Here is an 18,855-nt window from a genome sequence, read left to right on the forward strand (position 1 = left end):
GGCAAAGTGGGTGGGGTTATATCCTTCCTGTTTGGCCCTGTCCGGGGGTCTCATCGGATGGGGCCACAGTGTCTCATGACCCCCTCCTGTCTCTGCCTCCAGTATTTATGCTGCAGTAGTTTGTGTCGGGGGGCTAGGGTCAGTTTGTTATATCTGGAGTACTTTTCATGTCTTATCCGGTGTCCTGTGTGAATTTAAGTATGCTCTCCCTTTCTCTCCTTCTTTCTCTGAGGACCTGAGCCCCAGGACCATGCGTCAGGACCCCCTGGCATGATGACTCCTTGCTGTCCCCAGTCCACCCGGCCTTGCTGCTGTTCCAGTTTCAACTGTTCTGCCTGCGGCTATGGGAACCCTAAACTGTTCATTTTTACTCTTGAGGTGCTGTCCTGTTGCACCCTCTACAACCACTGTGATCTCCACCCGGCACAGCCAGAAGAGGACTGGCCTCCCCTCATAGCCTGGTTCCTCTCTAGGTTTCTTCCTAGGTTTTGCCTTTCTAGGGAGTTTTTCCTAGCCACCGTGCTTCTACCACTGCATTGCTTGCTGTTTGGGGTTTTAGGCTGGGTTTCTGTACAGCACATTGAGATATTAGCTGATGAAGGGCTATGTAAATAGATTTGATTTGATAGCGAGTGGTCGCATTTCGCTCCGCAGGTAGTATTACATTTCATTACAGTACAACGGTCTGATCTTAGCTAGCTACATAGCCGTCTTTGTATCAAAGATAATTGTGTAGTTTAGAGTAATTATCGTAATTACCGAGCTAGCCAGCTATTTTCGCCCTAACGTAGTCAACGTGGTCAACACTGCTAGCTGCTAGCCAACGTCTACCGTCTACCGAATAGCAGCACTGTAGAAATTTTTACATTACAACGGAACGACTTGATTAGTGTAGTGTTGTCTTTGCTGTCTTGTTTCAAAGATAATTGTGTAGTTTAGAGTAATTATCGTAATTACCGAGCTAGCCAGCTATTTTCGTCCTAACGTAGTCAACGTTGTCAACACTGCTAGCAGCTACTATTACATTACAACGGAACGACTTGATCAGTGTAGTGTTAGCTAGCTACATAGTTGTCTTTGCTGTCTTTGTATCCAAGATAATTGTGTAGTTTAGAGTAATTGTCAAGGTTACCTAGCCAGTTACCGAGGCTACCTAGCCAGCTACACTTTCATACTAAGTCAACAACGCAGCCACTGCTAGCTAGCCTACTTCAGCAGCACTGTATCATTTTAGTCAATAAGATTTTTTTGCAACGTAAGCTTAACTTTCTGAACATTCGAGACGTGTAGTCCACTTGTCATTCCAATCTCCTTTGCATTAGCGTAGCCTCTTCTGTAGCCTGTCAACTATGTGTCTGTCTATCCCTCTTCTCTCCTCTCTGCACAGACCATACAAACGCTTCACACCGCGTGGCCGCCGCCACTCCAACCTGGTGGTCCCAGCGCGCACGACCCACGTGGAGTTCCAGGTCTCCGGCAGCCTCTGAAACTGCCGATCTGCGGCCAACAAGGCAGAGTTCATCTCAGCCTATGCTTCCCTCCAGTCCCTCGACTTCTTGGCACTGACGGAAACATGGATTACCACAGATAACACTGCTACTCCTACTGCTCTCTCCTCGTCTGCCCATGTGTCCTCGCACACCCCGAGAGCTTCTGGTCAGCGGGGTGGTGGCACTGGGATCCTCATCTCTCCCAAGTGGACATTCTCTCTTTCTCCCCTGACCCATCTGTCTATCGCCTCCTTTGAATTCCATGCTGTCACAGTTACCAGCCCTTTCAAGCTTAACATCCTTATCATTTATCGCCCCCCAGGTTCCCTTGGAGAGTTCATCAATGAGCTTGACGCCTTGATAAGTTCCTTTCCTGAGGATGGCTCACCTCTCACAGTTCTGGGTGACTTTAACCTCCCCACGTCTACCTTTGACTCATTCCTCTCTGCCTCCTTCTTTCCACTCCTCTCCTCTTTTGACCTCACCCTCTCACCTTCCCCCCCTACTCACAAGGCAGGCAATACGCTTGACCTCATCTTTACTAGATGCTGTTCTTCCACTAATCTCATTGCAACTCCCCTCCAAGTCTCCGACCACTACCTTGTATCCTTTTCCCTCTCGCTCTCATCCAACACTTCCCACACTGCCCCTACTCGGATGGTATCGCGCCGTCCCAACCTTCGCTCTCTCTCCCCCGCTACTCTCTCCTCTTCCATCCTATCATCTCTTCCCTCTGCTCAAACCTTCGCCAACCTATCTCCTGATTCTGCCTCCTCAACCCTCCTCTCCTCCCTTTCTGCATCCTTTAACTCTCTATGTCCCCTATCCTCCAGGCCGGCTCGGTCCTCCCCTCCCGCTCCGTGGCTCGACGACTCATTGCGAGCTCACAGAACAGGGCTCCGGGCAGCCGAGCGGAAATGGAGGAAAACTCGCCTCCCTGCGGACCTGGCATCCTTTCACTCCCTCCTCTCTACATTCTCCTCTTCTGTCTCTGCTGCTAAAGCCACTTTCTACCACTCTAAATTCCAAGCATCTGCCTCTAACCCTAGGAAGCTCTTTGCCACCTTCTCCTCCCTCCTGAATCCTCCTCCCCCCTCCTCCCTCTCTGCGGATGACTTCGTCAACCATTTTGAAAAGAAGGTCGACGACATCCGATCCTCGTTTGCTAAGTCAAACGACACTGCTGGTTCTGCTCACACTGCCCTACCCTGTGCTTTGACCTCTTTCTCCCCTCTCTCTCCAGATGAAATCTCGCGTCTTGTGACGGCCGGCCGCCCAACAACCTGCCCGCTTGACCCTATCCCCTCCTCTCTTCTCCAGACCATTTCCGGAGACCTTCTCCCTTACCTCACCTCGCTCATCAACTCATCCTTGACCGCTGGCTACGTCCCTTCCGCCTTCAAGAGAGCGAGAGTTGCACCCCTTCTGAAAAAACCTACACTCGATCCCTCCGATGTCAACAACTACAGACCAGTATCCCTTCTTTCTTTTCTCTCCAAAACTATTGAACGTGCCGTCCTTGGCCAGCTCTCCTGCTATCTCTCTCAGAATGACCTTCTTGATCCAAATCAGTCAGGTTTCAAGACTAGTCATTCAACTGAGACTGCTCTTCTCTGTGTCACGGAGGCGCTCCGCACTGCTAAAGCTAACTCTCTCTCCTCTGCTCTCATCCTTCTAGACTTATCGGCTGCCTTTGATACTGTGAACCATCAGATCCTCCTCTCCACCCTCTCCGAGTTGGGCATCTCCGGCGCGGCCCACGCTTGGATTGCGTCCTACCTGACAGGTCGCTCCTACCAGGTGGCGTGGCGAGAATCTGTCTCCGCGCCACGTGCTCTCACCACTGGTGTCCCCCAGGGCTCTGTTCTAGGCCCTCTCCTATTCTCGCTATACACCAAGTCACTTGGCTCTGTCATATCCTCACATGGTCTCTCCTATCATTGCTATGCAGACGACACACAATTAATCTTCTCCTTTCCCCCTTCTGATAACCAGGTGGCGAATCGCATCTCTGCATGTCTGGCAGACATATCAGTGTGGATGACGGATCACCACCTCAAGCTGAACCTCGGCAAGACGGAGCTGCTCTTCCTCCCGGGGAAGGACTGCCCGTTCCATGATCTCGCCATCACGGTTGACAACTCCATTGTGTCCTCCTCCCAGAGTGCTAAGAACCTTGGCGTGTTCCTGGACAACACCCTGTCGTTCTCAACCAACATCAAGGCGGTGACCCGTTCCTGTAGGTTCATGCTCTACAACATTCGCAGAGTACGACCCTGCCTCACACAGGAAGCGGCGCAGGTCCTAATCCAGGCACTTGTCATCTCCCGTCTGGATTACTGCAACTCGCTGTTGGCTGGGCTCCCTGCCTGTGCCATTAAACCCCTACAACTCATCCAGAACGCCGCAGCCCGTCTGGTGTTCAACCTTCCCAAGTTCTCTCACGTCACCCCGCTCCTCCGCTCTCTCCACTGGCTTCCAGTTGAAGCTCGCATCCGCTACAAGACCATGGTGCTTGCCTACGGAGCTGTGAGGGGAACGGCACCTCCGTACCTTCAGGCTCTGATCAGGCCGTACACCCAAACAAGGGCACTGCGTTCATCCACCTCTGGCCTGCTCGCCTCCCTACCTCTGAGGAAGTACAGCTCCCGCTCAGCCCAGTCAAAACTGTTCGCTGCTCTGGCACCCCAATGGTGGAACAAACTCCCCCACGACGCCAGGTCAGCGGAGTCAATCACCACCTTCCGGAAACACCTGAAACACCACCTCTTTAAGGAATACCTAGGATAGGATAAAGTAATCCTTCTAACCCCCCCCCCCCTTTAAAAGAGTTAGATGCACTATTGTAAAGTGGTTGTTCCACTGGATATCATAAGGTGAATGCACCAACTTGTAAGTCGCTCTAGATAAGAGCGTCTGCTAAATGACTTAAATGTAAATGTAAATAGAGGACTGAGGGTCTTCCAAATATTGAAAGTGTGTAAATAGTTACCCATGTTATTTTGTAATTTTTTGTTTCAATGATTTCCCCCCCCATTTTTTGGGGGGGGGTGGGGTGTTAGAATACCATTTTGGTGTTTTGTATATAGTTATTTGTTTCAAAATGTATACCTTCACCAATTTGGCCACTTGGGTACATTTGGGCTACATGTGTAGGACACCTGGGTGACTTCATGATAAATGTCATGTAGCACACTCATTTTGGAAGTTATCATTCTGAAACTTTGCACAAGTACTGTTTTCCACTGAAATTGTCCCCATATTCATATCTAAATGTTTGTTTTATCTTGTTCATTTTAAAGATGATGATACAACAATTAAAAAGAAAAAACATATTGTTTTTTCATTGTATTATCTAAACCAGATCTATTGTGTTATATTCTCCTACATTCAATTCACATTTACACAAACTTCAGAGTGTTTTCTTTCAAATGGTACCAAGAATATGAATATCCTTGCTCCTGGGCCTGAGCTAGAGACAGTTAGATTTGGGTATGTCTTCAGGTGGAAATTGAAAGAAGTAGTTCTAAGAGGTTTTAATCACTAACCTTTGATGATCTTCATCAGATGACACTCATAGGACTTCATGTTACACAATACATGTATGTTTTGTTCGGTAAAGTTCATATTTATATCCAAAAATCTGAGTTTCGGCGGGACGCTACTGTCTCACTTGGCCAAAAGCCAGAGAAAATGCAGAGCTTACTATAAAAATCTAACTTTCATTAAATCACACATGAAAGATGCCAAATTAAAGCTACACTGGTTGTGAATCCAGCCAACATGTCAGAATTCAAATAGGCTTTTCGGTGAAAGCAAACAATGCTATTATCTGAGGATAGCACCATTGTAAACAAAGAGAGAAGCATATTACAACCCTGCAGGCGCGACACAAAACGCAGAAATAAAAATATAATTCATGCCTTACCTTTGACGAGCTTCTGTTGTTGGCACTCCAATATGTCCCATAAACATCACAAATGGTCCTTTTTTTCGATTAATTCCGTCGATATATATCCAAAATGTCTATTTATTTGGCGCGTTTGATCCAGAAAAACACCGGTTCCAATTTGTGAAACGTGACTACAAAATATCTCAAAGGTTACCTGTAAACTTTGGCAAAAAATGTCAAACTACTTTTGTAATACACCTTTTGGTATTTTTTAACGTAAATAATCGATAAAATTGAAGACGGGATGATCTGTGTTCAATACAGGATTAAAACCAACTGTAGCTAGCTTTTCTGGTCAAGCGCTTCTAACAAACAGGACACTTCGAGTGACCCTCCTTCAAGATGGCCGTACTTCTTCATTACACAAAGGAATAACCTCAACCAATTTCTAAAGACTGTTGACATCCAGTGGAAGCGGTATGAACTGCAAGAAGGTCCCTTAGAAATCTGGTGTCCCAATGAAACCTAATTGAAAAGAGAGTGACCTCAAAAAAAAAAATCTGAATGGTTTGTCCTCGGGGTTTCACCTGCTAAATAAGTTCTGTTATACTCACAGACATGATTCAAACAGTTTTAGAAACTTCAGAGTGTTTTATATCCAAATATATCATAATATATCTTATCTTCTGGGGATGAGTAGCTGGCAGTTTAATTTGGGCATGCTTTTCATCCAAAATTCCGAATGCTTCCCCCTACCCAAGAGAAGTTAACTGCCTTGTTCAGGGGCAGAATTTCAAAGTAACCAGATCTGTGTTTACTGCCCCATAGGAGGCATTTTGCTATGCTGTCATTATAAATACGGAATTGTTCTGAGGCTGCTGTTCATGCTGGGAATGTTGATTGAAGTATGGTCAACTAAGAGAACTATAATTTCTATAGTAGATTTTGAACACACAATATACATTGGACATACACAGAAGTAAATGCCACACCTTTTCATTCAATGTCATTCATTTCACTACTTTCACAGGAAGTTCTGCTACACTGCCTACAGGAAGTTCTGCTACACTGCCTACAGGAAGCTATGCTACACTGCCAACAGGAAGTTATGCTACACTGCCTACAGGAAGCTATGCTACACTGCCCACAAGAAGTTATGCTACACTGCCTACAGGAAGTTATGCTATCTTATATCTTCATTCCTACAGCCTTCAGTCAGATAGGAAGTAGAAGTGAAGTCCTATTACCAGTCAGGTAGGAAGTAGCAGTGAAGTCCTATTACCAGTCAGGTAGGAAGTAGCAGTGAAGTCCTATTACCAGTCAGGTAGGAAGTAGCAGTGAAGTCCTATTACCAGTCAGATAGGAAGTAGCAGTGTCAACACTGCCAAGTGGCTGGGATGTCCTCCACTGAGTCCACAGTCCTCTGCACCATAAACACCATCTGTTGTCTGCACACCTCTGACCAGATCAAATCAAATGTTATTGGTCTCATACACATATTTCTCTGATGTCATCCCTGTTGTATCGAAACAGTGCTGTAATATCTAACAATACAAAACAATACATGCAAATCCCCACAATTTATTTCAAGGAAGAAGAAATATAGAAATAGTAGAACGAGCAATGTCAGAGTCCGGAATATAAATATATATACAGTTAGTTTACAATGTATATGATGGTGTGTATAGATATTATGGACTGTATATGAATAGAAAAGGTGTGTACAGCAGTAGTTATATAGGATGAGACTTGACTAGAATACAGGGTGGAGTACTGGGTGGTAGACGGCTAGTAACAGTGACTAAAGTTCAGGACAGGGTACTGGGCGGAGGCCGGCTAGAGGTGACTATTTAACAGTCTGATGATCTGGAGATAGACCACACATTAACCACACAATAAGTATTGTGGTGGCAGCATCATGTTATGGGTATGCTTGTCACCGGCAGGGACTGGGGAGTTTGTCAGGATCAAAATAAATATGAAAGGAGCAAAGCCCAGGTAAAAAGTTAAAACCCACCTCAGTCTTCTGAAACCCTGCCACATTGTTTAATTTTTCTGAAGGACAATTACACATATGTTTACACTGCTGCCACCACCAGGCCTGGAGGGCTTTATGTTTCTGCAATTACACCATTTCTTATGCAAAAAACACACCAGAATGGCGAGACTTGTTGAGTGTTCCTAAGTGGTCTGATCTCAGTCCTGACTTAAATGTACTGAAAAAACCCATCTGGTTTAAATATCGCTGTCCACCAATGAGCAGTTTTAACAAAAACTATGGATGTATTTTGCACAAAGTTGGTGGAATCTTAATGAAACTGTAATGGCTTCCACCAAGTATTAACTTGGACGGGGGACGGACTTATCCAATTATGATGTAAACAAAAAAATTGTTCAACATTTTCTATTAAATCTAATTTAATCCCTTTATAGATTTAATTTTAAGGAGCAAAATGTGTCAAAAAGTTAAAAGGCGTGTAGATGTTCTATAGTCACTGTTCAGCTTTAACTGGAGTGACCCCATGAAATGGGACATCAGCCAACTCAGTGACAACCACAGAACACTGTTCAGCTTTAACTATGGAGTGACCCCATGAAATGGGATATCAGCCAACTCAGTGACAACCACAGAACACTGTTCAGCCTTAACTATGGAGTGACCCCATGAAAAGGGGCATCAGCCACCTCAGTGACAACCACAGAACACAACTATGTATAGTTTACACAAATATTAGCGTCTTAGCTTTTATTGCAGGACTTTGACTGTGGTACATCACCTCCATAGTCAACCTATTGTGAGAATTGAACATTCATTGGACTGTACAGACTTACTAGCTGTGTTAAGATGGAGCAGCTAGCTAACTGGCTACTGATCAACCTATTGTGTGTATTGAACATTCATATTGGACAGCCTTACCTATAGAGTAGCACCACCACCCATCAGACCATTCTCTTCTTGACGTCAAAGCTGCAGGGTATTGTATCTGTAGAAGTTTATGATTAATAATCCTATTTATTTAATTAAAGCCACCCTAAGATGTCACCATACTATTCCTTTAAAGCCCCTCTGTTAGATATAAATCATCAGTGGGAAACCAACTGAAACGGAAACAATGGAGCAAATGCATCACTATCAGAGGGGTGTATTATGACATCATATAGAACTACTCAGACATTCCAAATATCACTTGATTATCAGAGGGGTATTATGACATCAGATAGAACTACTCAGACATTCCAAATATCACTTGATTATCAGAGGGGTATTATGACATCAGATAGAACTACTCAGACATTCCAAATCAGGCTTCATCCATATCATGAAGGTGGATATTGATCCAACCATTTCAAGAGTAATGACCAGGCTGACGGAAACAGGATATGCCTTTACAATTGCATTAATGCAGACAGACGATTTGTTAGTTCGTTTGACATGGTGGGGTCTTTTTGTGTCAGTAAAAATGTATAAATGAGAAATGGAGGTGGAAACTCCTTTATGCGCAAATATTTATATAATAACCATCACATCTTAGTTAACTTGGAGTCACGTGATGATGTGTTGTGTGGTCCTCCCTCTACGACTTGGGAACCCATGCAGTTTATTAGGCTACAGATGAAATAAGTTATGAACTTCACAGGGTGGTGAAACTGCATGTGATGAGCTTGATGCTCCTTTCCAATACATTTTGATGGTCTTCTTCTGGTGACATGATGATTGATGCTTGGTTGCCATTTGACAAATAAAATAATATTGCTCTTATCCATAATAATCTCATCATGTAGGTAGCCTACCAGCACTGTATCTGTGAGCTGCTGACTACAGTGCAGTTTTCTATATAATGTTAAAAAAATAAACCATAGTAGATTTGAACATGTAATGGAAATCCATTTAACTTCTATTTTTCATTCGGTGGGAATTTAACAGCAAAAGTTTATTTTGGCAGTTACAGTCTTGTCCCATGGCTGCATCTCACGTACAGACTCGGTAGAGGCGAAGGTCGAGAGCCCGAAACACGACCCAGCCAAGCCGCACTGCTTCTTGACACAATGCACGCTAATCCCGGAAGCCAGCCCACTGGTCAGTTCAGCATCTAGTTTCTATTTACATGTCTTTCAGTCGTCAACTAAAGTTAATTCAACATGAAAATACCTTATGATGGATTTTTACAAATCCAATCCGTTTTTCACATTGATCTAACATCACATGGATTTGTTTTGTTGAAATGACGTGGAAACAACGTTTATTCAACCAGTGGGAGGCTTGTAAATGACCCCAGGAAAGTGGAACGAGGAACTCTTCATTGAGACAATGATGAAACAGCAATCCGTGGGAGAGTTGTGGTGGATATTATAAAATAAGGATCTGCTGGAGTCCAAGTCAAACCAAGATTCTTTATTTCTGAGCTCAGAGAGAATAACAGAATTACACAGCGCAGTGTAGACAGTCTGAATTCCTGAAGCATTGGGTGATGAGCACATATCTTTATAGTTTCCTGTTCCTGGGAGGGACTTTATTCATACAAGGGCACAGGTGCAGCTGGTTTGCAACACTGGATGATACTCCCAGGAACAGGAGATTATAATAGGACAGTTTCACAAGGTTAGTCACATACTCAGTTATGTGGACACATACAATTACCATTTTCCATTACAGAGTCTGTGAACATTTTCATTTCATTAAATCATCAGTGGGCCAACAATGCAAATGTAAACAACGGAACAAATGCATCACATCCAAATATCACTTGATTATCTGTAGTGCTGGAGGAATGACACCCAGATAAACACACACAGAGTTTTTAAAAAATGACAATTTAAACACACAGAATCTGATTTAAAAATGTATTCAAACTAACATACTCAATATTCAATTCATGTTTCTTAATAAAAACATATGTTTGAGTATACTTTGTACAATTAAATTTCATATGGTATAAACAAGTAAACACATTCTCAGTCAACATTATAAGACCATGACGAATTGTCAGTTAATGTGATGTGAAATAGCAATATACACACAAGGAGAAGTAATTATTCTCTCCTGTGTGGATTCGCACATGATGGTTAAGTGACTGTGATGAGTCATATGTCTTCCCACAGTTTGAGAATTTGTAAGGCTTTTCCCCTGTGTGCAGTCCCATGTGTTCTTTCAAACTTCCTAACTGGGTAAAACTCTTTCCACACTGGGAGCAGTGTTAAGGCTTCTCCCCTGTGTGAATTCTCTCATGTTTTTTCAGGGAGCTTTTACGGCTAAAACTCTTTTCACACTGGGGGCAGTGGTAAGCCTTCTCCCCTGTGTGTATTCTCCCGTGTGTTTTCAGGTTACGTAAGGTGGTAAAACTCTTTCCACACTGGGAGCAGTGGTAAGGCTTCTCCCCTGTATGTATTCTCTCATGTCGTTCCAGGTCCCCTGACTGATTAAACCTCTTTCCACACTGGGAGCAGTGGTAAGGCTTCTCCCCTGTGTGAATTCTCTCATGTTTTTTCAGGGAGCTTTTACAGCTAAAACTCTTTTCACACCGGGGGCAGTGGTAAGGCTTCTCCCCTGTGTGTATTCTCTCGTGTTCTTTCAGCCAGCATAATCGGCTACAACCCTTTCCACACTGGGAGCAGTGGTAAGGCTTCTCCCCTGTGTGTATTCTCTCATGTCGTTCCAGGTCCCCTGACTGATTAAAACCCTTTCCACACTGGGAGCAGTGGTAAGGCTTCTCCCCTGTGTGCATTCTCTCATGTCTTGTTAGGTTTCTTAAGTGGTTAAAACTATTTCCACACTGGGAGCAATGGTAAGGCTTCTCCCCTGTGTGTATACTCTCGTGTTGTTTCAGCTCGCACAATCGGGTACAACCCTTTCCACACTGGGAGCAGTGGTAAGGCTTCTCCCCTGTGTGTATTCTCCCGTGTGTTTTCAGGTTACGAAAGGTGGTAAAACTCTTTCCACACTGGGAGCAGTGGTGTCTTCTTGCTGGTTTGGACGTCCCTGGCTCTGGTTCTGGTTCCTCTGAGTCTGGTCTTTCTCCTGCCAAAGACAGTGTGGTTTTTAAAAATAGAGACCCGAATGAAACCTCCACATGATAAATCAACCTTGCTATGAGGGCAAATCCTAATCAGACCCCTCAATAACCTGAGGCCAGTTTTAACAATCTTAGTGTGATTTTAAAATAAATGTAGAGCATCCTGGTAATTACTGATATGTTTACATTACTTATTTTACAAGTCAGAACACAAAAAACTAAACAGTTCTAGGACACTAGAACACAGACGTCGCTGGATTCCAATCGAGCAGGTGGTTCTAAAAATATAACTTTCATAGCTGTATGATACAGAATGCGACCTACACACTTCCTTAAACATAAAATAAGTAAAGAAGTAATTTTGTGTGGAAGTCTAAAACTTGTTTTTACGTCGAAGACACAAAGCACATCAGTAAAATCTCCCCGTTGTTGAAAGGGTTCGACACATGCGGTTTAAATGGACCAATTTGTTATTTAGACCTTCACAGATTTTCAACATTTTGACTATCGCTGAGGTCATATTTTGGGTAAAGTAAAAAAATAAAGTGAAATATTTGGGTAGATGTTCCTAAAACTGAGAGTAACTACAATAAACAAAAATATAAACTTAACATGTAAAGTGTTGGATGTTTCATGAGCTGAAAAAAAAGATTGCAGAATTTTTTACATCCCTGTTAGTTAACATTTATTCTTTGCCAAGATAATCCATCCACCTGACAGGTGTGGCATATCAAGAAGCTGATTGAACAGCATGATTATTACACAGGTGCACCTAGTGCTGGGGACAATAAAAGGCCATTAAAATGTTCAGTTTTGTCACACAACACAATGCCACAGATGTCTCAAGTTTTGAGGGAGCGTGCAATTGCCTTGCTGACTGCAGGAATATCCACTGGAGCTGTTATCAGATAATTGAATGTTAAAATCTCTACCAGAAGCCGCCTCCAACGTCATTTTAGAGAATTTGGCAGTACATCCAACTGGCCTCACAACCACAGACCACATATAACGACGCCAGCCCAGGACCTCCACATTGTCTGAGACCAGCCACCCGAGTTGTATTTCTCTTTGTAATGAAGCCCTTTTGTGGGGAAAAACAAATTCTGATTGGCTGGGCCTGGCTCCGCAATGGGTGGGCGTATGCCCTCCAGGGCCCACCAATGGCTGCGCCCCTGCCCAGTCATGTGAAGTCCAAAGATTAGGGCCTAATTTATTTATTTACAATGACTGACTTATATGAACTGTAAATCGTTGAAATTGTTGTTTATATTTTGTTGTTTATATTTTGGTTCAGCACACACACACACACACACACACACACACACACACACACACACACACACACACACACACAGTGCATTCGTTAAGTATTCAGACCCCTTGTCCTTTTCCAAATGTTGTTACTTTTCAGGATTATTCTAAAATTGATTAAATTGTTTTTTCCCCCTTGTCAATCTAAACTCAGCAAAAAAAAGAAACGTCCTCTCACTGTCAACTGTGTTTATTTTCAGCAAACTTAACATGTGTAAATATTTGTATGAACATAACAAGATTCAACAACATACATAAACTGAACAAGTTCCACACACGTGACTAACAGAAATGGAATTATGTGTCCTTGAACAAAGGGGGGGGGGGGTCCAAATCAACAGTCAGTATCTGGTGTGGTCACCAGCTGCATTAAGTACTGCAGTGCATCTCCTCCTCATGGACTACACCAGATTTGCCAGTTTTTGCTATGAGATGTTACCCCACTCTTCCACCAAGGCACCTGCAAGTTCCCAGACATTTCTGGGGGGAATGGCCCTAGCTCTCACCCTCCGATCCAACAGGTCCCAGACGTGCTCAATGGGATTGAGATCCGGGCTCTTCGCTGGCCATGGCAGAACACTAACATTCCTGTCTTGCAGGAAATCATGCACAGAACGAGCAGTATGGCTGGTGGCATTATCATGCTGGAGGGTCATGTCAAGATGAGCCTGCAGGAAGGGTACCACATCAGGGAGGAGGATGTCTTCTCTGTAATGCACAGCGTTGAGTTTGCCTTCAATGACAACAAGCTCAGTAAGATGATTCTGGGACACACCGCCCCAGACCATGACGGCCCCTCCACCTCCAAATCGATTCCGCTCCAGAGTACAGGCCTTGGTGTAACACTCATTCCTTCGACGATAAACGCGAATCCGACCATCACCCCTGGAGACAAAACCACGACTTGTCAGTGAAGAGCACTTTTTGCCGGTCTTGTCTGGTCCAGTGACGGTGGGTTTGTGCCCAGAGGCGACGTTGTTGCCGGTGATGTCTGGTGAGGACCTGCCTTTCAACAGGCCTACAAGCCACCAGTCCAGCCTCTCTCAGCCTATTGTGGACAGTCTGAGCACCGATGGAGGGATTGTGCGTTCCTGGTGTAACTTGGGCAGTTGTTGTTGCCATCCTGTAGGTACCTGTAGGTGTGATGTTCGGATGTACCGATCCTGTGCAGGTGTTGTTACAAGTGGTCTGCCACTGCGAGGACGATAAGCTGTCCGACCTGTTTCCCTGTAGCGCTGTCTTAGGCGTGTCACAGTACGGATATTGCAATTTATTGCCCTGGACACATCTGCAGACCTCATGCCTCCTTGCAGCATGCCTAAGGCACGTTCACGCAGATGAGCAGGGACCCTGGGCATCTTTCTTTTTGTGTTTTTCCAGAGTCAGTAGAAAGGCCTCTTTCGAGTCCTAAGTTTTCATAACTGTGACCTTAATTGCCTACCGTCTGTAAGCTGTTTGTGTCTTAACGACCGTTCCACAGGTGCATGTTCATTAATTGTTCATGGTTCATTGAACAAGCATGGGAAACAGTGTTTAAACCCTTTACAATGAAGATCTGTGACGTTATTTGTATTTTTATGAATAATCTTTGTAAAACAGGGTCCTGAAAAAGATACGTACATCTTTTTGCTGAGTTGATTTGTATATGTTTTATGGGTTGAAAAGTGTTTTTTTCTCAGACATAAATGAACAACTCCAGGTGAAAGACAAAGGCCAAAGCTGTAATAAAATAACAAATTAACTGGCAAAGCAGCAGAGCGAGGCCCGCATCCAGCAACGTCACGAGTCACGTTTTTGCAGCTGTTTCAGTACAGCACTACAGGGAGAGAGAGGGGGAGAGGGCAAACTCCACTGGACTAGTTTCATAGTATGGAATCACTTAGGAGTTTCTGGATTTTGGGTAAACTTCTCCTTTAAAGCATCAGACTCCATAGTAATTCATCATTAGATGCTACAGTCCTCCTTTAAGACTCCATCATGTTTCATCATTAGATGCTACAGTCCTCCTTTATGACTCCATAATGTTTCATCATTAGATGCTACAGTCCTCCTTTAAGACGCCATCATGTTTAGAATGTGTCTGGAAGCGCTACTCTATCTATTCTACTCTCATCCTTTTGGTTTTAATAATATTTAATAATAATAATAATGTTATAATAGGTAATAACTAACTTTAATAACTAGGGTTAATACCTGCCTGGCGCCCCAACAAAATCTTTATCTTTACCCCCCTCTAACAATACCGCTACAGAATTAGCATAGTAGGCCATGTAATTTAAGGTAATCTGAAATATTTAGGACTAACTAACTATTCCTTGCCACCCATTCTGAAACTCACTGCAGCTCTATGTTCAGTGTTGCTGTCATTTCAGTTGCCGTGGTAGCTGACGTGTACAGTGTTGAGTCATCCGCATACATAGACACACTGGCTTAACTCAAATGTCATTGGCATGTTGTTGGTAAAGATTAAAGATTGAAACAAGCAGGTGCCAAACAGCTGCCCTGGGGAATTCCTGATTCTACCTTGATTTTGTTGTACAGGCTTCCATTAAAGAACACTCTCTGTGTTCTGTTAGACAGGTAGCTCTGGGGCGGCAGGTAGCCTAGTGGTTAGAGCGCTAGGCCAGTAACCAAAAGGTTGCTGGATCGAATCCCCGAGCTGACAAGGTAAAACTCTGTTGTTCTGCCCCTGAACAAGGCAGTTAACCCACTGTTCCTAGGCCGTCATTGAAAATAAGAATTTGCTCTTAACTGACTTGCCTAGTTAAATAAAGGTACAATTGAATTGAAGGTGCTCCAAAGATTTTTACAATCATTCTTCATGTCATTTATCTTTGTTTCTATTATATTAGGCCCAGCCTTTGGAACTGTGGTTTTCCTAGACATGGCTACTATATTGTGATCACTACATCTGATGGATCTGGATACTGCTTTCAAACACATTTCTGCAGCATTAGTAAAGATATGATCAAAACATGTTGATGATTTCATTCCTCTACTGTCTGTAACTACCCTGGTAGGTTGATTGATAACCTGAACCAGGTTGTAGGCACTGGTAAGTTTGAAGCTTTCTCTTGAGTGGGCAGCCTGATCACAGCTTTCCTCCAGTATTAGTTAATTAATGACCAGTGTCTGGAGTTTAGTTTTCCTGTTCTACTGTCTTGTAAAGATAGGGGGGGTTGACTGGGACAGACAATGTAACATCCATAATGTTTTGAGAAAATGTTTTTGAAAAACGAGCACCTTACATTGGATCATCTTAGAACTTTCTCTCTAAAGCTAACGTTCATCAAGGTTTTATATGGTCTATTGGTTTCTCTCTTTTAATTGGCAGAATCCTTTTCAGTGTTATGATATTCATAACATCCATATCCACCAGTCTATCTTCCTGTCAACTAACAGACCTCTGCTGGTTGTCCTGGTAACAGATACCAGTCCATCTTCCTGTCAACTAACAGAACTCTGCTGGTTGTCCTGGTAACAGATACCAGTCCATCTTCCTGTCAACTAACAGAACTCTGCTGGTTGTCCTGGTAACAGATACCAGTGGGCAGACCTATTGTATTTGTTCAAACTAAACTACAGCACTTACTTTTATGTGTCAAATCTGATCCTTTCTTCTCTTCTCCTCCTCTCACAGTTCCACTCAGCCCCGTTGTTTTCCTGCAGTCCACCAGCAGCACAGACAACCTCTTCATACCCAGCAGTAAGGTGCTACCGGGAGAGGCATGACACGGGGACTCCGGGAGGGAGGAAGGGCTAGCGTTGTCCTGGTAACCATAAAGAGGGGACACAGAAACATCATTATGGATGCTGATGTCACTGTTGTTATGAAGTGCTTTACAGAAACCCAGCCCAGATGCAGAAAGCTGTATGCTAGACCAGACTAGGCTGTACCATCTGGTGTTCTGATCTGGAGAGACTCTTCTCTGCCTCGTCAGCATCAGGATGTTGTTGAGGCTCCCCAGAGGATCCACGATAGTCACGTCTCTCTCCTGTGTGAACGAGAACATCAAACCGATTGTAAACTTATGATCTTCTATTGCAATCATAGGGTCTTACAAGAGGCATGAATATGTCTAAAAAGGGCCTAAAATGGCCACTTCATCATGATTTTATAAAATAATGTTTGTGTTGCAAATGTGAAAGGGTACAACAATTGAATTTGAAAAGCCTGCTATATTAGATGAGGTGCACTTTAATGTCGACCACATGGAGAATTCGATTAATCTAATTTAAAAGTCCCAAAAATATATGTACCAACAGCAGATGGCCCCTGAAACAATTCCTACAGTACAGAACAACATATTCAAGTGTAGAACTTCAGTAGAATGCCCCTTTAAAACCACACATTAGTTCAACAACAGTTTGTGCCCCTGTTTAAGACAGTACTCACTGGTGTTAATCTGATATTCTGTCTCCTCCTCTTTCACTCCCAAAACGTCTTCCTCCTTCACCTTTATTGAGATAGCATCCTCTTCCTCTCTAAAAGTTTCTATCTCTTCTTTCACTGTAACAGCCTCCTCTTCTTTCACTGTAACAGCCTCCTCTTCTTTCACTGTAACAGCCTCCTCTTCTTTCACTGTAACAGCCTCCTCTTCTTTCACTATAACACCCTCCTCTTCTTTCACTGTAACAGCCTCCTCTTCTTTCACTGTAACACCCTCCTCTTCTTTCACTGTAACAGCCTCCTCTTCTTTCACTGTAACAGCCTCCTCTTCTTTCACTATAACAGCCTCCTCTTCTTTCACTGTAACAGCCTCCTCTTCTTTCACTGTAACAGCCTTCTCTTCTTTCACTGTAACAGCCTCCTCTTCTTTCACTATAACAGCCTCCTCTTCTTTCACTATAACAGCCTCCTCTTCTTTCACTATAACAGCCTCCTCTTCTTTCACTGTAACAGCCTTCTCTTCTTTCACTGTAACAGCCTCCTCTTCTTTCACTATAACAGACTCCTCTTCTTTCACTATAACAGCCTCCTCTTCGTTCACTATAACAGCCTCCTCTTCTTTCACTATAACAGCCTCCTCTTCTTTCACTGTAACAGCCTCATCTTCCACGACATTGTTCAGTCCCAGAGCTTCTTTCTCCATACAGCAGACCTCCTCTTCTTTAGCAGGGGATAAGTAGTTTAGTGAACTCATGGTCGGGGATGTTAGCTAGTTAGTTAGCATTAGCGACTAGCCTAGTGCTAGGCTCAGTATCAATCTTAAACAAGTTTGCAAATTGAACAAGCAAATTAGGCTAAAGGTCATCAGTTGATAAATCAACAGAAATGTGTTTAAAACACTGAGATTAGCTAATGTACACAAACACGGTGTAACGCGTCAATCTTTCAGTTTTATGTTGGCTAGCAAGCTACCGAGGTGGTTGAAAAAGTAGATGCCTTGTTATTCCTGAAGAAGCGTCCCGTCCAGTCCATTATACGTCACGCAAGAAGCGTCACCTGAAAGATGCATATCGCCATCTGCTGGCTGGAGTGGGTAACGCAGTTTGGAAACAATAGTTACTACACTTTTGTATTGGAAAGAACGTCATAATAATTTAACAATTAGCTGCTATATTTTCTCTTACGTCTTACAAATAATACGTTCCTGTACACAGACGTAGAAGCTTAATATGAATATGTAGATGATGAATAAATACATCTATGAATAGGTAGTGTTTTAATACAGATTTGCTCTGTTTATTTTCACATTCGTTTTTATCTAGATGTGACGCTACTTTTCCCTTAAAGTCACGCTGTATAAGATACAAATCATACTGTAAACAATAGAGCAAATGCATCACATGCAAATAGCACTTGATTATCTGTAGTGCTAAACACTGAGTATACAAAACATTAAGAACACCTGCTCCTTCCATGACTTAGACTGACCAGGTGAATCCAGGCTAAAGCTATGATCCCTTATTGATGTCACTAGTTAAATCCACTTCAATCAGTGTAGATGAAGGGGAGGAGTCAGGTTAAATAAGGAATTTTAAGCCTTGAGACATGAGACATGGATTGTGCATGTGTGCCATTCAGAGGGTGAATGGGGAAGACAACATATTTAAGTGTCTTTGAACGGGGTATGGTAGTACGTGCCAGGCTCATCGGTTTGTGTCAAGAACTGCAAAGTTGCTGGGTTTTTCCAGCTCAACAGTTTCC

The sequence above is a fragment of the Salvelinus namaycush genome, unplaced genomic scaffold (genome assembly GCF_016432855.1).
Source record: "Salvelinus namaycush isolate Seneca unplaced genomic scaffold, SaNama_1.0 Scaffold134, whole genome shotgun sequence".
Classification (NCBI taxonomy): domain Eukaryota; kingdom Metazoa; phylum Chordata; class Actinopteri; order Salmoniformes; family Salmonidae; genus Salvelinus; species Salvelinus namaycush.